This window comes from Vicugna pacos, unplaced genomic scaffold (assembly GCF_048564905.1).
Source record: "Vicugna pacos unplaced genomic scaffold, VicPac4 scaffold_20, whole genome shotgun sequence".
NCBI classification, from domain to species: Eukaryota; Metazoa; Chordata; class Mammalia; order Artiodactyla; family Camelidae; genus Vicugna; species Vicugna pacos.
The window spans coordinates 89,031,482-89,053,503 of NW_027328741.1; the positions used below are offsets into that span (position 1 = coordinate 89,031,482).

At 32.2% G+C, this 22,022-nt stretch overlaps 1 protein-coding gene and 1 long non-coding RNA gene across 4 annotated transcripts in view; one reads left to right on the forward strand and one right to left on the reverse strand.

The window, feature by feature from the left end:
* LOC140693733 (putative N-acetylated-alpha-linked acidic dipeptidase) overlaps positions 1–22,022 on the forward strand; it is a 1,237,440-nt gene that overhangs the window by 342,154 nt on the left and 873,264 nt on the right. The window lies entirely within an intron of this gene.
* Positions 12,960–14,537, reverse strand: LOC140693735 (uncharacterized). 3 transcript variants are annotated; one of them, XR_012069431.1, is made up of 2 exons: positions 14,304–14,537; positions 12,960–13,234 (listed from the first exon to the last, which is right to left on the reverse strand). It is a non-coding gene; the product is annotated as an uncharacterized lncRNA (long non-coding RNA). The 3 variants fall into 3 exon arrangements; XR_012069432.1 differs by having other exon boundaries at positions 12,960–13,253; positions 14,304–14,509; XR_012069433.1 differs by having other exon boundaries at positions 14,188–14,450.

Here is a 22,022-nt window from a genome sequence, read left to right on the forward strand (position 1 = left end):
TGTCAATAGACACAGAGAAAACATTAGACAAAATTCAACATATATTCATGATCAGAACTCTCATGAAAGTGAGTAAAATCGGAACATCTCTCAACATACTAAAGGACATTTATAACAGTTTATAATACTTAGGGGAAAAGCTGAAAGGATTCTGGATAAATTCAGGAACAAGACAAGGATTCCTACTCTCAGCCCTTCTGTTCCATAGTAAAAGAAGAAAGGAAAAGGAAATAAAAAGAAATAAAATAAATGAAAAATGAAAAAAAGAGGTAAAATTGTCACCAGTACTGATGACATAACAATCTACATAGAGTCCTAAGGGCTCCAGACAGACTAATATGAACAATAAATAATTTCAGCAAAGGAGCAGGGTACACGATTAATGTAAATTATTCTCTTGCATTTCTACCCATTCATCATGAGATACCGTAAAATGGACGTTGAAAGCAATACTATTTAAAATCCCATCCCCCCGAATATCTTGGAATAAATGTAACCACATATATGAAAGATCTAAATGCTGAAAATTAAAAAACATTGGAAAAGAAATTAAAAATGATTCAAAGAAATGGAATGATGTCTTGTGCTCTTGGATTGAAGGAGTTAATATTGTTAACATGGCCGTATTACACAAAGAAACCTACAGATTTAGTGCAATTCCTATTACAAAGCTGTAGTATTTCCCACAGAACCAGAAAATAAATAACTTTAAGTTTTACATGAAACCATTTAAAATTGTCAAAATGATCTTGAGAAAAACCAACAAATCTAGAGGTATAAATCTCCTGGATACCTTACTATATTACAACCCTTCAGTAATAAAAATAGCATGACATTGACACAGAGATATAATCAATAAAAACAGATAGAGAGCCTAGAAATAATTCCACACACCTATGAGCAATGAATCAATGATAAAAGAGACAAGAGTACACAATGGAGAAAAGACACTCTCGTCAGTGGGTGGTGTTTGGAAAGCTGGACTTCTACATGTAAAACAGTGAAATTAGAGCATTCCCTGACATCACATACAAAAATAAACCCCAAGTGTATTAAGAACCTAAATGTAAGACCTGATAATTTAATTCTGCTAGAAGGGAATACAGGTGGTACTCTATTGGATATCTATCATAGGAATATTTTCTAATATCAGTTTCCTATGGTAAAAGAAATATAAGCAAAAATAAGCAAGTGGGACCTAAATAAACTTGAAAAATTCTGCATACGTAAGGAAACTATGAATGAAATGGAAACACTGCCTGTGTGTTTGGAGAACATATTTGCAAACAATGCAAGAGGGCAGGGGTTAATAGATGAAGTTTAATTGTTGTAACATGGATTTAGGTTACACAACTCAATGTGAAAAAGAAAACCCAATTAAAAAAAAGAGCAGAGTACCTGAGTTAATATTTTTCCAAAGAAAACATACAGACGAGTCACTGGCAAGTGATAAAAATGTTCAACATTACTAATTATTAGTTAATTGCATTTCAAAACCACAATGAATTATCACTTCACACTGGTCAGTGGCTATTATCAAAAAGTCTACAAATAGAAAGTGTTTGAGATGATGTGGAGGTAAGAAATCTCTTGTATATTCTTGGTAGAAATGTAAATTGTTACAACTTCTATGGAAAACAGTATTCAGATTTATTTAAAACCAGAAGAGAACTACCATATGAAAGAGTAATATCTCTTCTAGGAAAAATCTGGGGAAAAAAACCATAAATTGACAAGAACCAATGTTTACAACAGCACTATTTATAATATGCAACACAGGGAAGCAATTCTAGAGTCCACAGTACACTATGGACTTAAGATGATATGAAATATCTATAAATATGCGATGGAATATTACTCAGCCATGAAAAAGTATAACACATTGCTATTTTAGCATCATGAATTGTCCTAGTATATATTATGCTTAGTGAATTAACTTAGACAAAGACAAAAGAATATAATATAATTTATATGTAGAATCTAAAGTATAACAAATCTCTGTGTACATCTATCTATAGCAATCTATTCATAGGTGACAGATAAATAGATACATAGAAGGATAGATACATACATACAAGATAGATAAATAGATAGATAGATAGATAGATAGATAAATAGTTTGATAGGGACATGGTAGAGAGATAGAGAGATTAGATAGAGAAGACTGAAGCAGACTGAAAGATATGGGAAAAAATTCATATTTACCAAAGTGGAAGGGAAAGTCAATTTAATGGTAGGACATTAACAGATGCAAAGTAGTATACATAAAGGAGATAAGCAACAAGGATAATCTGTATAGATCAAGGAATTTTACACAATAACTTATAATAATTTTATGTTACAATTATTGTAATAATTTACAATGCAATATAATCTACAAAGTGGTTGGAATCACTATGCTGTATATCTGAAACTATTCAATATATTACATCTACTGTTCTTCAATTAAAAATGAAACACCTCATGTGTAATTTAGTTCCTTTTCGGCTGATAGCATTTTCCTTTAAAATTGTTTTATTTTTACTCTTTAACTTTTATGATTACTGACTCAAATTATTTCTTTTACTCTTGTGAACATGTTACCAGATTGATGTATCTATATATATTGCATCTGATTTCCTATTTTACTCTCTTTAATACATATAGAATAGTAACATTTCAAAACATACCCAAAGAAACTGATGCAACTTTCTCGTGGTCCCTGCTTTAGTTCAATGTTTTGCGTATATTTGCCATTTTATTTTTCTTAGAATAGCTCTTTTATGCACCTCTTTTAAGGTGTCTTGGTTTTGTTTTTTTTTCATCTTGTTCAGGTTTGTTTGGTAAAGTCTTTTTTTTCACTTTATATATAAGTAATAACTGTGCAAGTTCGAGTATTCTTGGGTGAGAGATTTCTTACTTCAGTAGTTTCAAAATGTCATTTTAATTACCCTTGGCATATGTTTTCTGCTCAGAAATCTGCTGATAGCTTAATGGGGGATCCTTTGTAGATTATCAAAATTTTTTTGGCTGCCTTTAAAATTTTACTGCATCACTGACTTGCCAATTTGCATATAACGTATCTTGAAGGAGGTATTTTTGTCTTAATGTTATTGGTGTTTTGTTGGCTCATGGACTTGTTTATCAGTTCCTTACCAAGGTTCGGGAAGTTATCAACCATTAATATTTTAAATAAACAATCAGCTGCCTTCTAAGTTACTTCTCCCTCCAGGATTTCACGCTAATGTGCACTTCCTGAAGAAGTCTGATGGCTATTGTAGAATTTCCTCAGTTTTTAATATCTTGTATCTTTGCCCTCTCCTATCATTTCTAGTTTTGTATTGGTGAGTTTGCTTATCTCTCTTCCACAAAGACAGTCTTCCTCCAGTGCTTTCTGTTGTATTCTTCATCTCATTTACTTAGTTCATCTGGTCCTCCAATAATGTTAGGTTATTTTATAGATTCAGTCTCTTAGGTAATGTATTCCTTATCACCATTTATTTTATTCCTGAGCTCACTAAACTGCTTTCTGAGTTTTGTTTTCTGTATTGAGTTTCTGTATGACATCTCTTTGGATTCTCTATTAGTTATAAGCCAATATTCCATGACTTTAAGTTTGTTTGCTGTATGGTTGATATTTTCTGTGTGTGTGTACATGCGTGTGTGTGTGTGCGTGCACGTGTGTGTCTGTGTCAGTGTCTGTTTCTGTCTATCTGTGTGTGTGCTTGCCTTATAATGTTACTGAGATTGGTCATGAACTTGGTAAATTATTGTTCTGATGACACTAAAAAACAGAATGGGATTTGGAGTCCTTGATTTTGTTTCCTGGTATTTTGCAATATTGAACAATTTTTGGTTTTAATTACCTGAGCTACCTCTGACAATATTTCAAAATTGCACTTTCCAGTTTCTACTGTCTGGATAAAAGATTGCTTACATTGTCACTTCTTAGACAACTCTGGTAGTTAATGCCACTGTTGTCACTAGTATGGTGAACCCTTCCTTTTATCTGATATCCCTTGAGACTCAGTCCACACATTGAGGAAAGTTGTAAAGACATGTGGGAATTTGAAATCAGGCAAGTGTCTTTGCCGTGTCCAATGTTGCAAGGAAACTTGTCTCCACCACTGTGAATAGGAAGTAGGGAGAGTGTCACGAATGTCTGAGTGTCTAAAGGATGGAAATTCTGTCTGCATTGTGGCTCCCTCCTAGTTACCTGTGACCATGAGTGATGGTGCACTTGGTGGCTGAAGCTGTGTGAACCACTGTGACCTTATTTCTACTGGGTACTCTTAACCTGTGGGCTCAGATACCCCAGTCAGTGGGCCTTGGTCGCAGGCACCAGCTCTGCTCTTCCCTCAGTTCAGCCACCTTTATGTGTTTTAGCCCATCAAACTTCAGCTGCACACGTGTGCTCTGGAGTATTGTTTTGTGTTGTAGTTATTTTTGTTGAAATGTGAAAGTTTCACTGACTGTAGATTTAAGGGGAGAGACAGAAATAATTTAAACTTATGTCACTATTTTCAAAGTCTATACTGTTTCATTTAAAAGCTTAAATTCTAATAAGGAAATTACAAGAACAGTAAAGAAAGTGAACAAATCACCTCCTAATATCAGAGTACTATAAAATATTTTGTTTGTCCTGGGTTCTTTTCTTCAATGTTTTTCCCCCATGCATGCACATTTTACTATAATATATGCCTATAAACTCTTTAAAATCATTTAAATTATTAAAATATTTCTCTGTGATGTAAATATAGCCCTGATGCTTCTCTAATTTATAACTAGTAGCTTGCATATTTCTGTCTTCCCCATCCATCTTCCTGTCCCCAATGGAAACCAGTACTTGGTACACTACACATATATATATGATTCTGTTTCTATTTTTTTAATGATTATTTCTCTCATATCTTTAGTTTCCTCATGTAAGTGGTAATGTAGAGTGTTTTTCTCTGTATGACCTGTTTTCCTGTGTGCAACAGTCTCTGGGTCCAGTCACATTGTTCCAAAAGGCAGAATTTTATTTTTTGATATGACAATGACTAAGTATTTATTATGTTATTTATATCTTACATCTACTTCAGCCAATCATCTGTTGATGGGCAGTTGAGTTGTGCTACATACCTTGGCTATTATAAATGATGATGATATGAACATTGGGGGTAATATATCCTTTAAATTTAATGCTTTCATTTTTTTCAGATTTATATTAAAAACTGGAATTGCTGGAAAATATGATGCTTCTATTTCTAGTTTTCTTAGCAGTGTCCACACTTTTATAATAGTGGATGCATCAATTTATATTTCCACCATATGTGTACCTGGGTTCCCTTTAATCAACATTCTTATTAATGTTTGTCATTTGAAGAATATTTTTAATATCCATTTTGGTTGCTGTGAGATTATATTTCATTCTGGTTTTGATTTATGATTTCCTAATTAATAGCAATGTTATGTTTCTTTTTATGTGCATGAAAATCATCCACATGTCTGTTTTTGAAAAGTTTCCATGAAGATCCTTAAACTGTTTTTATTTTGGGGTCTTTGCTTTTTAAATATTGGGTGTAATATGCTACATATATATATTATGGATATTAACTAAATGTTGGTTTCCTTGTGTGAAACTCTTCCTTCTATTCTGTGTGTTGTCATAAATCTTGCTGAAGGTTTCCTTTGCTTTGCAAAAGGCTTTGCACTTCACACTTATACAAGAAGTGGAATCCCTGTATCACATACTATATCTATTTTTTCCCAGTAATAGTAAAAACTGTTATTGTTATTTTTCCTTTTTTTAACTTACGAGTTAGATCAAAAATAAATTTTGCTATGATTTTTCTCAAAGGCAGTTATGCTCCTGTTCATGGTCAGAAATTGTATATTTTCAGGTTTTGCATTTAGGATATTAATCCATTTTTATGTTACTGTGTATTCTATGGAAGGAAGTGCTCATACATCTTTCTATTACATGTAATATTCTGTTTTCCCAGAACTAGTCTTTGAAGAGATTGCCTTTTTTTCCATTGTATACTGTTGCCTCATTCATTGTAGACTAATTGAGCTTATGTGTGTGGGCATATTTTTGGACTTTTTATTTTGTTCCATTAATGTATGTGTCTCTTTTAGTGATATATTTTGATGTTTTGATTACTGTATCTTTGTAGTATGTTCTAAAGTTAGGGAGGATAATACCCACAACTTAGTTCATTTTTCAAAGATAATTTTAGAAAAATGGTTCTTTCCAGTTTTTGTATAAATTTTATTATTTTTCTCCTTGTTTTGTGAAGAAACATATGGATTCTGTGAGAATAGAAATTTACTAAAAGAAAAAACCTAAGAGAAACACTAAAATGTCGAGGATAAATCATATAATATTAAACAAACAATGTATTGCTGTATAAATCAAAAGAAATATATATAAAGAAAAATGACAAAAAAAAAGTCCATGGGGTATAGCAAAAGCAGTATTAATAGGGATGCTTATAGCAAAATAATCCCACTTATACAAATAAGAAACATCTCTCTCTTATAACATAATCGTACAAACTGAAGATGTAGAAAATTTGAAACAAACTTGTTAGTAGAAGGAAAGACAACTGAAAGGTCAGAACATTCATAAATAAAATAAAGATTAAAAATACAAATATTCAATCAAAATAATAATGTCTTTTCAAAGATAAATAAAATGGATAAAATTTAACCAGACTCATGAGTAATAAAAGAGTTCAGATTAATAAGCTCAGAAATAAATGAGAAGTTACAGCTTATATCAAAGAAATAAAAAGCATTATAAGAAGATACAACTAATTTTATGTAAATAAAATGGAAACCCTAGAAGAAATATACAATTTCTGAGAAACACATAATCTCCAGGATGGAATGAGAAATAGAAAATATGAAAAGATTACCACTAATGACATTAATAAGTAATTAAACAAAATCTCCCAAGAAACAAAATTCCAGGCATAGACAGCTTCACAGGTAATTTGTGCCAAACATTTAGAGAACAGCTATCACCTATACTTCTCAGAGAATTCCAAAAATATGCAGAGGAAGGAAGGCGTCCTACCCCAACTTTCTGTATCACACTACTACTAAAACTGAACAAATACCTCAAAAAACAACAGGTTAAATACTACTGATAAGCATAGTTTTAAAAATCATCACTAAATTGTTAGCAAAGCAAAAAATACATTTAAAGGATTATACATTATGATTAAGTCCATTTTATTCCAGGGATGCAAAAGTGATTCATTACCCACAAATTAATTAATATGATACACCACACTAACAAATTGAAGAATAAAAATTATATGGTCAAATCAATAGAGACATAAAATTTTTCGAAAAATTCCGTATCTCTTTGTGACTAAGTTTCTCCTCAAATTGGGCATGAGGAAACATACCTCAACACAGATAAGGTAATACATGACAAGATCTCAGCTAACATGACACTCACTGATTAAAAGCTGCAAGCATCTCCTTTAAGGGCAGGGAGAAGACAAGAATGCTCACTCTTACCACTTTTATTGAGAATAATATTGGAAATTCTAGCCATAGCTATCCAAAGTTAATGTAAATATAATATAGAAAATGAAGAATATGAGTAAATGTATCTGTGTGCAGATGACATACTTTAAACAGAAATCCATAGATGGCACCTCAAAACTACTAGGGTTTATCAATGCATTTGATTAAATTTCAGAATGTAAAATTAACATACAGAAAGCTTGCATCTCTGCACACTAACAGCAAGCTAACAGATAGACAAAGTAAGGGAACTGTCTCATTACAGTTGCATTACAAAAAAAAAAAAAACCTGGAAATATATCCAACCAAGGAGGTAAAAGAGCTGTACACAGAAAACTATTAAATATTTATAAAAGTAACTGAAGATAATGCAAACAGATGAAAAGATATACTTTGTTCATTGATGAGGAACAAAATATTGTTTAAATGAGAGTACTAGCCAAGAAAATACACTAATTAAATTCAGTGATTATCAAAATACCAAGGGTATTTTCAGAATTTAAAAATAAATAATTCTAAAATTTACATGTAAACACAAAAGACTTGAAATCACTAAAAAAAGAAAAGAAAAGAAAAGAAAAGAAACAATAACACAAACATAATTTACAAAGAAATATGTGGATGTATCACTTTCCCTGATTTAAAACTATAATACAAATCTACAGTAATAAAAAGAATATGGTAGGGGCACAGAACAAAGGGAATAATGGAACACACAGAATGCCTAAAAATGAAATCAGACAGTTATGGTCATTTAGCCCATTACAAAAAATGAATATACAGTTGGGGAAAGATTACCAACAGGCATATGAAACCGGTTAACATCATTAACCATCAGAAAAATGCAAGTCCAAAACACAGTGAGATTTTATATCAGTCCTTTCAGAATGACTATAATCCAAAAGATAACAAATATAAGTGTTGGTGAGGATGTAAGAAAATCAAACCTGATGCACTGCAGGACTGAGTGTAAATTGGCGCTGACACTGGAAAACTGTATGCAGTTTTCTCTCAAAATTAAAAATATAATCCAACGTATCCATATCTGGATACTTATTCCAAGAAAATAGAAACACTAACTAGAAAAGATAAATTCAAACCTTTATTCACTGCGGCATTATTTAAAATAGACAGGATATAGAAGCAAATTAATTGCTCATCAATAGATGATGGATAAAGAAAATGCGTGTTCATAGTATATATAACTACCCATCTATTTTTTATTTTTATATTTCATAGATTTATCTATATTTATATATATAAGTATATATAAATATATATGCATATATATGCCCACAAACAGATAAAAATACAATAGGTTATTACTCAGCTATAAAAAGTGTAACTTCTTCATTTGCAACAAATTGGTAGACCAAGAGGGTAATATGCTAATTGAAATAAGTCAGAAAGAGAATGACAAATGCTGTATGATTTTACTCGTATTTGGAATTTAAATCAAATGAAAATTACACAGCATAAAAGGAGATATAGATATACAAAGTAACTGGTTGTTCACCAGAAGGGGAGAAATGGGTTGAGGAAAAATAAATATTTGACAAAAATTAAGAGAGAAAATTTCCAGTTGCAAATTAAATGAGTCAGGGACAAGAAATGTGCTGTATGGGGAATAGTAAATAACTATGAAATATCTTTAAATAGCAACATATCATAACTAGATATATTCTGGTGATCAGTTTGAAATGTACTAAAAATAGCAAAGAGTATGATGTGTAAGAGAAACTAATACAGTTTGTAGATAAATGTACACTTCAAAAGGAAACATACTTATAGAAAAAAATAGACTTGTAGTTAACACAGGCAGGGGTTGGGAAAGGAGAATTTGATTCATGCACTCAAATGCAACAAACTTCCAGCTGTAAAATAAACATGTTCTAGGGATGCCCCATAGTAACATAAAAATTACAATTAATACTGCTTTTTGTTATATATGAATGTTGTTAAGAGAGTAGACCCTAAGGTTTTTCATCACAACCAAAATACAAATTGTATTTCTTTAATATTGTACTTAAATTAGATAATGAATTCTCCCTAAAGTTGCTATGATATTTATTTCATTATACTTGTAAATCAAACCACTCTCATGTGCACCTAAACTTAATGTTCTTTGCCAATTATATCTCAATAGAAGCAGGAGGAAAAATGGAAAGTCAATGTTCATTTTTTCCCATGTCATTTCTCATGATTATTTCTGCAGCAAGTAAAGTTGAGTCATGATATACTTATCCTAGGAAAAGATACTAATAAACAAGTGATTCTAATAAATAATACATAAAGATACCAATATAATTAGTGTTTTATCATGCCTTAAACTTTCTTTTTGTTAACAGCCCACTGCTTCTGTAGGTTTGAATAGTTCACTCTGTGTATTAATCTGAGAGTAGGGAATGTATGCAAAATTTAACCCTGGCTGCTATTGCGGTGAGTGATAAAGTTCACTGTGTCTGAAATATTGTCTCATCTACATGACATCATCAGTAAGAAAGGAACATGCTAGGTTGGTAAACATCTCAGCATGGTAAAATCTCAGAACTCCTAAAATTCTTAACTGTTTTGCAATGGGAATGCAATACTGGCAAATGTTTGATTTTGGATAACAATGTGGTGTTTTCTCATTGTTGCATTTGGGGATGTGAGGAAAATCCCTGAGATCCACAACAAACAATCTTGCACAAGTGCTGGGCAAAGAAGTGTAAAGGTTCTGCATTATTAGGACTGAGGGCTGCTTTCAAAATGATGACTGCACTCACTCTATTCCAGGTAGTCCAAGGAAAGTAATGTTACTGCAATTTCTAGGAAAACAGGAATAAGTCAGTTGTTCAGTCTCTATAAATTAGTCAACGTGTGTTCAAAGCAAAACTAAGTTGTGCCAACAATGAGAATTAAAAGAAAAAACACTAAGATATAAGCTTAAATTAAAAAGGAGACACAGTCCTGTGCTGGGCTCTGGGGACTGGAGAATGTATATGCCTCAGTCAAATTAAAGGTTTCAGTGGTTTTACCCTAACATCAGCTCAGGATTCAATGAACAGGTAATAATTAATACACTGGGAGAATTATAATCTACCTCTCCCTGATCGGTAGAAAATCTGATGGCTCAGTGAAATTCTTAATTCACAGAGATTCTGCCAGATGCAGATGAATAATTCACTGATGGCTCAACTAAGACAAGCTTAGTTAATGCTTAACAATCCATCTTCACACACACACAGTGGTAGACAGATTTGTAGTATTTAGTGGGAAGAATTCAGTGGGCAGAACTCAGGGAATAGTTTTCAAACACCAGCCAACTTTTGTACTTTGCCAATAGTCTAGCTTTTCCCAGGTAGAAAACAACAGATAGACTAACAAATAATATTCTTCTTTAGGATTTCTAATTTTGAAAGTAAACTGTTGCTTTTGACTTATCAGTATAGAACGTTGTTAAGATGATCACGGTAAGACCCACTGTCTAATAAGAGAGGTGGAAACTAGCTGCTGAACCATCCCATCTGAACCCCAGACTGCTAATGTAAACAACAACATAGCCACCATCATATTTGTGCTGACAAACTTAAAATCTTGATGTTTATGTTGTAGGAACAACCACTGCTGTCCATACACAGATCTCCTACTGCAAGTGGTCTCTTTTCTTCTCTTGGTAAAGGACATATTGGCGGAATGTTGCGTGAGCTTACCCTGGCCCATTTGCCAATTCTCAAGATTATCAAAGGCTTTATTCCCAATTGGTGACACATTTTTAGGACTCAATATTGCCATTTCAGTCTTATCAGCTGACACTGGATGCATGATTATGACCAGAAGCCTTAGATACCCTGACATTGCCTACAAATTTTCCAGCATTTCAGGGCATTTCACATTCTGAAAATGCTTCACCTTTTATTTTAAGTAAAAGGGAATTACTCATAGTCTTCCATGAATATTTTATATTTCTTAATATCTGCAGAAATTTTATATTCTTGCAGTTGGACAAATTTTAAATTCTACCACCCTCACCTCCTTAAAGTCCGCACATTTTAGATTGCTATTTAGTTTCTGAATATGACCACCACTACCAAGGTTCTAGTACCTCTTAGATACTTCCTGTGTTAAGGTTAGAAGTGGCAAAATTTGTGTGGTGTCTATAAACCTGTATTAAATATATGCAATGGCACTGTCTCTTCTGGACGAAGCTCTGACTCTAAGAAGTAAATTAATTAGAAGGCAGTATAGTTATTGGTATGGGGAAGAGAATCAGCTATTTTGGGGTGGGTGGGTGATGAAGAGACAGGAAAAAATCCAGCAAATGAGAATGGAATGCTTTAGGCCTCTGGAGGCATGAATTAAGAAGAAAATAATACTTTGTCTCCTGTACCTACCTCCACTACTGTCTTGAATGACTAGTACATGGGCTATGAAAAGAGCTAGTTTGTGGTGAAGAGTAAAGACCATAACGAAATAGTTTGAAAACCATGAGAGTTTTGTTGTTTCAGGAAAGTAGATTTTGCTTAAAATCAACATGTATTTTTCATTCACTAAATAATAAAATGCATCTTGTGGCACGTGTTGTGCTTACAGTGCTGGTATCCAAGTTAGAGAAGGAAAGTTGGATAGAAAACATCTGGAGGAGGTGGTTTCTGTGCTGAGACTGGGAAAATCTAAGTAGGTAAATGGAGGACATCCTAAGTCCAAGGATGAGATGGAGCAACAGTTTTGAGGTTGGAGTTAATATGGTTGACAAGCATTTGCCTGGATATATCTCCAGATACAGTGAAACATAAAGATATTCCAAGGTAACCAGATGCCAGATCTATAAAGAAATGACTAAACTATGTTGAGATGTGGACTTAGATTTGGAAATGCTTTAAGTGCCCCTCTGAGGACGTAAGCATATCTTTGGCTGGAACATAAAAGCAACATTAAATTTTCACTAGAAAATATAGTGCAGACCCTTGAGGGGAGGAAAAGAAAGCACCAATTGAAATGCATTGAGAACGGCACAAAGAAGACCATAGAAAAAATTACTTCTTAAATTCTACCTCATGCTGAATGTGCCATCTGAGATTACATCATGTGACTGTTATGATTCCAGGGATGACATAATAGAGACCATGACTCCTGAGCCGGTTCCTGCATTTATCTCCTGTTCCAACCTATCATAACTTAACACTTTAAATACTTTCCAGGATCAACCAGAAACCACTTAGTACTGTTCCCTCTCTCCATGTTTTTGTCTTTTTCCAAATTCTTCCATTTTCTCTTCTTCCTTACAAGAAATTATATAAATTTACTCTCATATTGTTCCATCAAATGATCATATCAATCAAATATCTCTTTTTTTCTTTAAATGCTAACTTAGTCTCGTGTTTAAATCTTTACTCTATTTTAAAAAATATAAGGACAATACAGGTACACATTTATGTTTATTGTTCAAATAAGAATATTGCAGATATATGTTGACATTTGCCATCATAAATTTTAATCTTTGCTATCCTGCATAATCTGGTAGTCCTCTGGTAGATCAATTGTAATTAGGATGACGTTATTAAACTGAAGATAGCTGATGAGTTGGCCTTGAAAGAGAGGTAGTTGATGTATCAGCTATCACTGGCAATGGAAACCGTGGGTCGCTCCCTGGTTGAAGTTTAGAAAAACGACCTTCATTGGCAGATATGTTGTGATATCTATTTGGAAAAGTAGAAGGCTCCACCATCAGTCCAAAATAATTGCCCTGTATGGGAGACAAGATGCTGTAATGAGAAATAGAAGTTGTAGTTGTAATGAAGTTCACAGCACAGCCATTTGCTTCAGTTTAGCTGCTTTGGGAGTGCCTGTGGATAGTGGTCAACTGATTTAAAGTAGCACATTGATCCACTGTAATTTGTTCTCGTGGTCTAACTGACACTGATGATGAAGGAGAAAAATCACCTCTGATCGGGGTATTTGTATCACCAATTATATGGCTAGTAGAGGGCTTTCTGTTAAGAGGCATGTTTAAATTAGGAGAAGGTAAAAATGCACTTTCTCCACTAGTGTCAGCCACAAAATCAGAATTATGATTATCTATATTACCCCCTCCTATAAAGTGCTTCTTGTTGAAATCTTCAGCCAATGAAGATACCAGAGAGACATTTTTAATCTCAACTCTTATTTTTATTCTCACTAAAATTTGGGGACAGCCTCGTTTAAAATTTGAAATATGGTAGAATTGCAGCTACAATCAAAGTGGAAAGATTTTAGTAATATTTTAAACCAAATTAGAAGACTACAATAAGCCTAACCTATAAAACCTCAGATTTCACGTTTACAATGCAAAGATAATATCATCAAAATATGAGCAATTCTGACTATTTTTTGAAATTCCTTATTTCGAATATACACATTTAAATAATACAGTCATCAAGTTTAAGAAGTTAGCATTTGCAGTAACGGTGAAAGCCACTTTTGAAAACAGCTTTAATACCTTTATTTAGATTTCTGTTAAGATTCATAGTTGCTAGCAAAGTTTATCATAATCTTGACTACTTAAGGCACTATCCTCATTTTTATAAAAAATTAAGAATTATAGCCTTAGTAGTTTTATACAATTTTCAGAAAAGCTTTCCATTTATGTTACCATAGATTGATGTACAAAATTAAATTTTATATCTAAGTTACCAAGTTGTAACTAAACTTTGTGAATACCTTGTTTAAAATATAGACTTCTTTTTCTTCTGCCATAAAGACAGCTAGACAAGCAGATCTTTGAAAATTCTGCTGCAATTACCTAAACCCATAAAGCTTTAGCTGTATAACTAAACTTTTCATACTTCCAGGTTCAAATATTCTGAAAGGGGTCTTTCTTTCCAAAACTTCCTTCTTAAAGACATCTTCATCAATCACTATGGAAGATCCATTGTCATCCCACCAGATGGATTTAAATTGGTCACCCCCATACATTTTCCAGAGTTTTCTTGGAAATTTCAGAGAACGAAAATCATTATCTCCAACTGGTTCAGAGTCACAATGTGTGTAACATGGTCTTTTTATCAAGAATCCTTCTGACAAAGTCAGAGAATCAATTTCTTCAATCATAGACCTCAAGTCCAAGTCCCCAGAGAATGTTTGATCACAAAATAGAGATCTACTGGAGTTTCCTGAGCCAGTTGACCCATCTTTAGGAAACTTATCTTGAATTTCTGAAGAAACAAGTGCCATCTCAAATAACTTTTTCTGCAGCTACTTTTCTATTCTGCATGGTTTTGAGCACTACAGCTTCAAATGCTGCTCTGGCAAGCCTGCACATTTAAACTGCTAGGCCATCACAATGGTTCTCAACCTGAGTAGCTGTGACATCACAAAACGTCTGGTCTCCTAGCAACCCAAGATTAACATTCAGCCAGTGTTTCCTTCTCATTCATCCAGTGAAAATGAATCATATAAGATGCTTATTTTTATAGTGTGATCTGCAAATATTATCCCCACAAAATCTTTTTAAATAATTTAATTTTGGGGTCTATGAAATAAAAAAATCTCCTTCCTTTTGTACACAAATTTATACCAGTTTGGTGAACAGAGTATAAATAATGCTCAAAATAAATAAAATAATTTTAAAGTTTTGGAATTTAAAGTGAAATTTGTGTAAAACTTGTACAGAAAATTTATAACTATTTCATTATCTTTTGTAATTAAAGTGAAACATAAGTTGATTTGGAAATGGAAGTAATTATTTATCTGTGTACCTTAAAAAAGTAGCTCTATATTCAAAACATGAGCAGAATAAATGTCAATTTCTTTGGTATGTTTATAAATAAATGGTAAATATTTATGAATTAAAATTATAAAACTTTAATCAATCAAATTTAAGAAATCTCAAAGTGGGGAATTTTTGTTTTTAATTGTACTTCAGTGCTATATGTAAAACTAATGTAATTTAATATTCTACTTTAAAATTACACAAGAGAAAATCTTATTGTATACATACAAATGTTTATTTTTACCATTCTTTCACTCAGAGGTTTTTCAGTCCCTAGAAGGAATAAATTTTCCTGTCATCTTTATAATCCATACTCTTTTGGATTCTGTTAAGTGCTCCAAAATGATGTTGATAAATACACTTATGCACAAGATCCTGGGTTCTATAAGCAGTGCCTCCATTAAGGGGCAAACAAACAATCAAAAAACAAAGAAATAAGTGTATATGTGGGTTGGTGTGGAAAACACCACATAATGCATTTTAGGAAGCATTATGTTTCCCAGTCCTGAATCAGTTGGCATTGTTAATATAATATGGCATTTTAAGACAAGTGATTTGTGCACTAATTGTAAATAATAGCTATGTTCTGTATCAGTAAACTGTAGTAAATTCAGTTCTACCAAGAGTTATATTCTTTATTTAGAAATAATTTCCATTAAACATAAGCCAAATTCAAAATGAGAGATAAAATATTTAAATAAATAAATGTACACTCAAGCTACAATGTATATTTTACCTTCTGTATGTGTATATTACATTCTAAATAAATATTAGCAACCTGATTTCATGGCATATTATAAGTATTATAAACTATAGTTAAGTTTGATTTAGTCCTGTTTCATAAGTATTATTTAACAAATGCAAATCAATATATGTGATACCATCAATTAAAAAACAGAGAATTCAAAAGTGACAATCTCAGAAAATGTAGGAATATTATTGACAGAACTGATCTTAACTTTTGTATACAAAAAAATCTTAACAAATTTGCTTTAAATAAAATATAACTAAACATAATAAAAGCCATATATGAAAAACCCATGACAAAAATCAAGTTCAATGTTAACATACAGGAAGGTTTTCCTCTGGTCAAGTAATAAGAAAAAGTAGCTCATTTTCACAAGTCCTAAATTACACTACTCAAAGTCCTAGCCAGAAAAACTAGTCAAGAAAAATTATATAAGGCTTCCAACTAGTAAACAAGCAGTAGAATTTTTACAAATGACATAATTATACACAGATGGAAAACTCCATTTACTCCTCCAGTGAATGCTAGAAATAATGAACAAACTTAGCAAACTTGCAGAATACAAAATCAATATACAAATATATGTTGCATGTTTATACACTAACATCACATTATCAGAATAAGGAATTAGGAAAACAGTTGTGTGTACATTTATACCAAAAAGAATAAAATAGGAATAAATATGATAAGTGAAATAAAAGATCTAAACATAGTTCTATAAATTAAAGGTGTAATAAATATAAGTATACAAAAGAAATAAAAGATATTCTGTGCTCATGGATTGCATACAATGTGAGGAAATACTCTAATCTATGTTTCACATTTTCAATCTCCCCAGCACTACATATTGAGGAGAATGTGTTTTCTTCATTTTATACTCTTGCTTCATTTTTCATGGGTTAATTGATCATAGGTGTGAGGGATTATATCTGGTTGCTCAATTCTCTTCTATTGATTGGTGTCTGTTTTTGAGCCAGAATCATGTTGTTTAAATTACTAAAGCTTTGTAGGACTGTTTAACATCAGAGAATATTACACTAATTGATTTAATACTCTTTTTCAAGTTTATTTTGACAACTCATGATCTTTGTAGTTACATATATATTTTGAAGTTTTTTTTCTATTTAATGCAAAAATCTCATGGGTATTTTGACATGAATTACACTAAATGTAGATTGCTTTGGGTTGTATGGTTGTTTCAACCATATAGTTTCACATCATTAACATAAGAGATCTTTTCATTTCTTTGAATCAGTTTTAATTTCCTTCATCAATGGTTTCTATTTTTTAACGTATAGTTTTTCATCTTATTCGTTAAGTTCATTTGTATGTATTCCTTACATAAATATATAATTATATACATTATATTTGTAAACACATTTCCTGCACAAATACAACAGTCAGAAGGCAGTGACAAGACATATTCAAAGTCCTGAATGAAAGAAAGCTGTAATCTAAAATAATTTATCAAGCAAGGCTATCCTTTAGAATAGTAGGAGAGATAAATAACTTCCACAAAAGCAAATACTAAAAGAAATTAGAGACAGAAATAGAAATAATGAAAATCTACTCTAAGAAAAAAAGAAGCAGTATGCCATAGAAATGAGAAAGGCATTATTAAAAAGGTAACAGCTACAATGACTTACAATAGAATAAACATGATGTTAAAAAGAGGACATCAAAATTTTTAAGGGTTAGAGAGTGAAATAGGAAAATACAGAGTATTTTCTTCTTGTTTCTGATCTCTTTATGATGGGTTAGAATTTGTATTCCTATCAGTTAAAATAAACAGATACAATAACTGGTCAATATACATACAAAAGAGGTTAACCATAAGTCAAAAGCTTACAATGAAGTCACAAAGACAAATAGAAACCAAGATAATAAAAGAAAACTTATCAAACCACAAAAAGAAAAAGAAGTGAACAAAAAGGAAATACAAAATCAAATGGAAAATGTTCAAAATGGAAATAAACACCAGTCTCTCAATAATTATCACAAATGTTAATGCACTTAGTGATTCAATCAAAAGATATATATTGTCAGATGGGATAATATAACAAGACCCTACATTTTGAAGCATACAAGAGACCAAATTTTGTAAGAGGAATACACATCAATTGAATGTCAGAAGATGGAAAAATATATTCCATGCTAATGGACATGACAAGAAAGCAGGACTAGCAGTACTGACTTCACACAAAAGAGACTTTACAAGAAAGGCCATAGAGAAAGATAAACAAGGACATGATATGGTGATTAAAGGAGAAATACAAAATGAGGGTTTTATACACATTAAGATACATGCACTCACAACAGGAGCACCTAAATACATAAAGCAAATACTAGTAGATGAAAAGGGAGAAACTGATGGGAATACAATCACAGTAGGAAATTATAACACCCCATTATCATCACCAGACTGGTCTTTCAGACAGAAAATTAATAAGGGAACAAAGATACTAAAAGATATGATAAAATAATTGGATTTGGTTTATATTTTCATAACAGTACTTCTCCCCAAAACAGAATATACATTCTTTTCCAGTGCACATGGAATGTTTTCTAGGAAAGATTATGTACTCAGGCACAGAAGAAGCCTTAACAAATTTTAGAAGATAAAAATTATTTCAAGTATCATTTCTGAGTATAATAACATGAAACTAGAATTCAATCACAGAAAAACAGAGAGAAAAAATGACAGCATGTAGATTCAACAACATGGTACTAAAACAAGGGGGGGAGCTGATGAAGTAAAATAAGAAATTTAAAAAAAACCTTGGGAAATATGACAAAACACTATGCAATGTTTATGGAATACAGTTAAAGCCGGCTTAAGAGGGAAGTTCATAGTGACAAGGCTCTCCTCAAAGTAGAAGAGCAATTTCAAATAAATAATCTAATGTTCTATGTAAACTAATCATGAAAAGAAGAACAAACAAAACCAAAAGTCAACAGAAAGAGGGAAATAACGATCAAGGAAGAAACAATTGAAATAGAGATTAAAAATAGAAAAAATCAAACAATTCTTTGAAATAGTAAACAAAATTGACAAAACTCTGGACAGACTCATCACAAGAATAGAGAGAGAACACAAATAACATAAGAAATGAAAATGGAGAAACTATAAATTCTGCAAATAATTTGGAAAATATAAGGGAATACCATGAGCAACTATATGGAAACAAATGGGATAACCAGGAAGAAGTGGAGAAGTTTCAGGAAATATTCAGCCCACCATTTTTGCATTAAGAAGAAATTGACCATTTGAACAGACAGATCACCAGAAATGAAATAGAATTATCAATAAAATAAAAAATCTCTGCAAACAAATATTCAGACCCAAATAGATTCACTGGGGAATTTGACCAAACATAGAGAGAAAAAATCCATAGCACTCCTCCTCAATCTCTTCCAAAAATTGATATGGAGAGAGTACACCCAAACTCAAACCATAAGGACAATATCAACCTGATACGAAAACCAAACAAAGACACTACCCCAAAACAAAACTATAGGTCAATATCATTGATAAACACAGATGAAAAAGTCTTTAAGAAATTATTAACTAACAAAATCTAACAGCATGTAAAAAAAGATTATACACCATGGTCAAGTTAGGTATTTCCCAGGAACACAAGGATGGTTGAACATATGCAAATCAATCAATCAATTTTGGTACAACATATCAACAAAAGAGAGGACAAAAAACCACAAAATCACCTCAGTAGATAAAGAAAAAGCATTTGATAAAATTTAACCACTATTTGCTATAAAAGTCCTTATCACAGTAGGCACAGAGGGAACATATCTCAGCTAATGAAAGCTATTTATGACAAACATATAGCCAGCAAAATACTAAATGGTGAAAAACCAAAACCGTTCCCAGAAAAACCTGAGACAAGTCAAGTTTGCCCATTCTCACAATTTCTATTCAATAGAGTCTTGGAAATCTTAGCCACAACGATCAGGCCAGAAAATGAAATAAAAGCATTCAGACTGGAAAAGAAGAGGTAAAATTGCCATGATAAGCAGGCATGACTCTATATATAGAAAACCGAAAAAGCTTCACAAAAAAATTACTTAGGCTAAAAAAGGAACTGGGCAAGGTACCCAGTGTAATGTAGGAAAACCAATTGCATTTCTTTATGCTACTATTTAATAAACAGGAAAACAAAGTATAGAAACAACCGCTTTTTTAACTGCACCCAAAACTATAAAATGTTTAAGAATAAATCTGACCAAGTAGGTGAATGACTTATACATGGAGAACTAGAAAACATTGATTGAGGAATTCAAAAAAGATCTGAAGAAGTGGAAAGATACCCAATGAACTTGTAATGGAAGAAACAATATTGTTATAATGCCCATACCGCCCAAGGCAATCCACAGACTTAATTTGATTTCCTATCAAATTATTCAAAACATTTTTTTTGACTGAAACAAATACTCCTAAGATTTACACAGAGTCATAAAATATCCATCATTTCCAAAGCAATATTCAAGAAAAAGAAAGAGGCTGGAGGAATAAACCACCAGGTCTCCAAACAATATTGCAGAGCTACAATAAACAAAATAACATGATATTGATACAGAAAAAGTCATATGGACCATTGGAACAGAATAGAGGGCCTAGGAATAAATCTTCAGGCCTATGTTCAATTAATCTTTGACAGAGTAGCCAAGAATATGACAGAGAAAAGACCATCTCTTCACCAAATGGTGTTGGGAAAACTGGATAGCAGCATGCAGAGCAATTGAGTTAGGACACTCCTTCACTCCATACACAAGAATAACCAAAAAATGGCTTGAAGTTTCAAATGAAAGGCAAGACACAGTAAATCTCCTAGAAGAGTTAATACATAAAACACTCTGAGATAAATCTCAGCAATGACCTCCTAGAACAGCCAACCCAGGTAATGGATGTAAGAGCAAAATTAGTAAATGGGACTTAATTTAACTTATAAGCTTTTGCACAGCAAAGCAAACCAGACAAAAAGCAAAATGACAACCTACAGGATTAAAGAAAATATTAAGAAATGATGCAACTGACAAAGTCTTAATTTCCAAAATGCAAAGACTTCATACAACATAATAATAATAAAAAAAAAAGAAACCCAATCTGAGAATGGGCAGAAGCCCTAAAAAAGCAATTCTCCAATAAAGACATACAAGTGATACATAGATATATGAAAAAATAAATTGCTCAGTTTCATTATCAGAGAAGGGCAATTCAAAATTATAATGAATTATCACTTCACAATACTCACAGTGGCCATCATTCAAAAGTCCACAAACAACAGATGCTGGGGAAGCTGTGGAGAAAGGGAACCCTCCTACACTGTTGGTAGGAATGTAGTTTGGTGCAGTCATTGTGGAAACCAGGATGGGGATTCCTCAAAAGAATAAAAACAGAATTAAGATACAATCCAGCAATCTCACTTCTGGGTATATATCAAAGGGAAGTCTAATTCAAAAAGACTTCTGCTCCCCAATGTTCTTAGCAGTGCTATATACAAAAGACATGGAAGCAACCTTATCGTCCAACAACAGATGACAGTATTCAGAAGTTATGCCGTATTTACACATTGGAATAATATTCTGCAATGAAAAATGGTAAAACTATGACATTTGAAGCAAAATGGATGTCCCCAAAAGTGTCAATCTAATTGAAAAATGCCAGAAAGAGAAAGAAAAATAATACATGACATGGCATATGTGGAACCTTAAAAAAAAATTTGGATGAGAACACTACAATTTTATCTACAAAACTGAAACACAGTCGCAGATCTAATAAACAATTTTATGATTACTGCCAAAAAGGGCTGCGAGAGTATATATTTGGGAGCTGTAGATTTATAAAAGCTATCCACTATATATAAAAATAGATTTTTTCAAAATTTCTTTTCTATGACACAGGGCAGTAAGTTAAATATCGTGAAGTAAACTTTAATAGGCACACAAATATATGCATGTATGGGAACACTGTGCTATACATCACAGATTGACACATTGTAAATGGCAGTATTTCAATGA